This window comes from Manacus vitellinus, unplaced genomic scaffold (genome assembly GCF_001715985.3).
Source record: "Manacus vitellinus isolate BGI_N305 unplaced genomic scaffold, ASM171598v3 scaffold_43_pilon, whole genome shotgun sequence".
Taxonomy (NCBI): Eukaryota; Metazoa; Chordata; class Aves; order Passeriformes; family Pipridae; genus Manacus; species Manacus vitellinus.
In genome coordinates, this window is record NW_021940560.1 from 2,353,552 (window position 1) to 2,357,991 (window position 4,440).

At 44.6% G+C, this 4,440-nt stretch overlaps 1 long non-coding RNA gene across 1 annotated transcript; it reads left to right on the forward strand.

The window, feature by feature from the left end:
- The first annotated feature begins 2,410 nt into the window (after positions 1-2,410).
- Positions 2,411-2,722, forward strand: LOC108640777. The gene is made up of 2 exons (XR_001921468.2): positions 2,411-2,457; positions 2,609-2,722. It is a non-coding gene; the product is annotated as an uncharacterized LOC108640777 (long non-coding RNA).
- Positions 2,723-4,440: the final 1,718 nt, after the last annotated feature.

Below are 4,440 nucleotides of genomic sequence, written 5' to 3' on the forward strand. Positions count from 1 at the left end.
ACACATGAAGGATGAAGACAAGCCCCAAATAGTTCACATATTTTTATGAAGTCTCTAATTTACCACAACAGATAATCCCAAATAACATGTTGGCAACAACCTACCAGAGCTTAAAAATAAAGCCCTGGAAGGGGCCAACTCCAACTGAATTTCCATGTTTTTCAAACATCAGGCAGCATGAATGGAAAAACCCGACTATCTGTATTTATGATATGAGGGCCCAGGTTCTGTTGGGCCAAATTTTTCTCCCCACTTAGGCTGTGTTTGTTTCCTTTGGCAGAGGAGGGGGGAGGATACAAGGCAACATTATCTTATGGCTCCCTGGATCTAAACCTTGGGAATATCACCATTTGATCCGGCAGGATTTGTTGTGCAAACAATTGTCAACTGTGCTGGTTCCCTCACTTGGGGATTTTCCTGAGCCAGGCAAACCAAGGGCCCCAATATTTCAGCTTTTATTTACATTTCAGGTCGCTCCTCCTTCAGCAAGACACCAAAATAATTGTGTTTTTAATGCCACTGAAAATGCAGACTAAGCAAAAATTATGACAGTATACATATTTTCAATCCCAGGCTTCAATTTTGCCTCATATCACGACAATGAATTAATATACTCCTTAATATAGGTCTTAGATACCAGATGTTGTTGCATGATAAGGGTTTTTAAAATACTGCTTGCTTACTTCAAAATATTCTCTGGAGAACAAAAAATATCTATGAAAAAGAAAAATTGCATACTGAATTTAACCTGAGCAATAAATGAAATTCTCTTATTCTTTCTTAGAAACCTAAAAAGGAATTTTCAAGCGTTTCACCATTTGGTTTTCAAGTCCATTTAATGCTCCTGAAACCGAATATTTTGGGTAAAAACCATTTAAACAAACAACAAATGCAGCTTTGGGCATGTCCAGCTCCCTCTGCCACGTCCCTCAGCTCCAACCCAATGAACCAATGATGGAAATTGCTCCACACTTTGTCCCTTAGTCATTCCCATGGGAAGGAGAGGAGGCAGAGGAGATTTTTGGGGATGGGAGCACCTGTCAAGCTGCAGATAAACCGAGCTGAGCAACCCAGCTCACAAAGGTCTATGAATAGCCCCTGATTCCTGCTCCCTGTGCCAGATCCAAACAACAACAGGGAGGTGGAGGGCTCAAAACACAGAGCCTGGGAGCCAAAGAGTTTAAAACAGGGCTTAGAAGTTGAAATTATCTATTTTTTACACCTCTTTCATGCCTTATTTTTATATATATATATATATACACACACACACACACGTGCATTTGTGTATGCAGCTAACCTCATTTGCATATGTACTCACATGCTTCATAACATCATAATTTAGGAGGTTTTGACAAATTTTTACCTCTATTTAAAAGCAGTGCAAAAGCCTGAACTCCTTTCCAGACGATTCATCAAGAAAAAAATAATAAAAAAAAAATTGGTATTGCTGTAATAAAGAACTGGGAGTTGGAGAGAGGAAAGGAGTCAGCACTTCTTCATTTCTTAACTGCTGCTTCTTGTTTTATTCCCACTTTGTTTAGCTCCAGCTCCAGGGATCAAATTAAGGCCTCTTGAAAGCTGTGTCCAAAATTTCAGCCTTGGTTCCCGGGCAGGCCTATTGGAGACTGATTATTGCACCTCATAGTTCCAAAAGGAAATGCAAAGAAAAGCCAAGGAGAGCCTTTCACACGTTCAAGGAACTCTTTAACAGAATAAGCAGGTCCTTAATGGCATTTAAAAAAAGAAAGAAACGGATCCTGTGCCTTTTTATTGTCGAAATCCAGGGTGATTTCCACGATCACAAAGTGATTTCCACTTCCACTGGGGCAGGATAGGAACAGACACCAACAACACAAAATTAAACCTGCCAAGGAGCCAGAAAGAACAAACAGAATTCCCTGCTTTCCCTGAAGTTTTACCAGGATTTTTGCAAAGGAAGCTCAGCCCCTTTCCAAATTTGAGTCCCTGGCCATTAAGGGATGAGATTCAAGTGCTTTGTGCACGTGGCCCCTTAAGCCCATGGAGACAGTGGGACATTAGTGGGGCTCCAGATGGGCACGAGGGGCCTCCCACCTGGCTGCTGCTTCCCAGGAGGAACATCCAGGATAAGCACTGGCTGCTGATCCAGAAAGCAACGCTGGAGTTATGGGACTGTATTCCAGCCACTCCTCTGCCACATGCGAGGACTAACAGGAGGAAAAACAAAAATAAATCTCCTGACAAGAGGGAATTAAATAACCCACTGAAAACCAAGGCATTCCACTTGGACTGTGACTTAGGCCAAGATCTCCAGGGCTTTTTAACAAGGGAGAAAGACTGATCCCTCCACAACCAAAGAACCCCAGGACTGCAAGAAAAGTTCCATTAGTCCAAGTATTGCATCATAAAGGTTCTCCTCAAACATCCTCCTGCCCAGTCCAAATAACACCAACACATTCACCCCCAAAAGGGAGGAAGGTGAGGCAGCAAACTCCAAGGAAACACTGCTAAAAGACAAACATAAGTCAGGCCTAAACAGCATTTTTAGAGGTCCTTGCTAATTCCAAACAATCTGCCCCAGAGTCCAACCAGGAATACAGGAAAATAATGATTAATTTTCTCTCAAAAGGTAAAGAACTGGAAAATCCACACGAAGTTTTCCTACAAGCAATTACCAGTTCTAAATCCCTACTGATAACAGCAGCAAAAAGAGCTTAAAAACCCAAATAAAAGGAAACTGTTGCCTTTGAGTGGTAGCTGTTGATGATTCACAGTCTGTCTTAGCACAGGTTGAGGGATTCAATTCCTTCAGTTCTTGGAAGGCTGTGACAGCAGCCAGAAGGCCCAAGTTAGCCTGAGACCCCTTTGTGGGTCCTGCAGAAATGCAGGAATTGCCTCCAACCCCACCCAGAATCCCAGTCCCACCCAATGGCCCCTTCAGAGGGACCTTCACTCCCCAATCCTCCCAAATCCACCTCTGTCCTTCCAGCACAAACTTGGCTGCAGGAGCTGGAGGCCTGTGGAAGCGAAGGTTTATCAGGAATTTTATCTCTAGGATTTAAAGTAAGGGAAGAGCCTGAATTATCCTGCCCGGCTTCGGAATCCTGCTGGTACTCTGGGAATTTTGCTGTGCAACCATACTAAACCAAACCCTACCTATTTGAGACTCTGAAACACAGAGAGGTTGTTAAATCCCTGTAAGAATTAAGGTATCTCATCACTGGAGGCCATGGAAGTTGGGGGCAGAGCTGCAGCTCCACGTTCACGGGGAGCACAATCCCAGAGCCACTCCAGGATTCCATGGGCAGATGAAAGGAGATCAATGGGATCTCAGGTTGAGAAAAGCAGCACTGTCACGAAATAAAAAAGGAAATTACATCCTTTACTCTTGGACAGGCTTTTGCTGCCTAAGTCCTGCCCACAGCAAACTGAAAAGGGAGTCACACATTCCAGTTATAAGGTTTTACACACGGGTCTGTGGAGTTTAACGACCATTATCGATGCTCTTTTCACGTTTAAACCCAAAATTAGTAGGAGCAGAAAGAAAACTCATGGCAAACTATTAGAAAGAACTAGGGCCCTGGCTGCTGCCTTCAGTTCTCCACCACAAATATCAACCCAACTCTGTTTTCCTCCCATCCTTCCCACCCCACCAAATCAAGGATTTTGCAAACTCTCCTCGCCCCGATCACAAAACTGCTGCTTCACACAAGACAGGAACGTACAAATTAGAAATGGGAGACACACCAGCACATCAGGAGAGCTCTTTCTTGTGGGCATCCTCCAGGGATGACACACACTCCCTGCTGACCACCACCGAACCGGGATGCCCCTCTGGAATACACACCCATGGCCTACTCCATGGCCCAGCATCCAGCACTTAATTGACCAAAAACAAACCAAAGCACTCAAACCGCCCTTCTGAAATTACAGAGGACGTAATTAAGCCCCAGGAATAAGCAGACAACAGCAATTTTAATATAAACATCCTACTTGTGGAGAGGACTCCGATTCCAACTTGGCCTTAATGTCCCAACTCTTACTCCTGGATCCTCGCAAAGGCCTCTCCCAACATTTCCTCGAGCCCAGAACTGAGTTTGACATTTAAACCCACCGCATTTTTAACCTATTTCAGACATTTTGACACGCAACCAGCAGAAAACATGGTCAGGTCAGACCACCGGTGGTACCTGATGGAGACATTTGGCCTTCCCAGCCAGCAAAGCCACGGAAAAACAAGATCCCGACATATATATTTGAACAAATCATTGCCCAAATATAGCCGGGCACCGGAGGCAAACCAGGGGCTGCCACCAACCACCCCCCGACCCCGCAAACACCGAGCCCAGCCCCTGGGCTGCCTATCCCTGGAAGTTCAGCTGCGGGAGAGGGTCTTTGTACAAGTGGTCTTTGTACCTTAATAACTCAAACAATAAGTCAAACAACGGCCTGAGGCCCGGG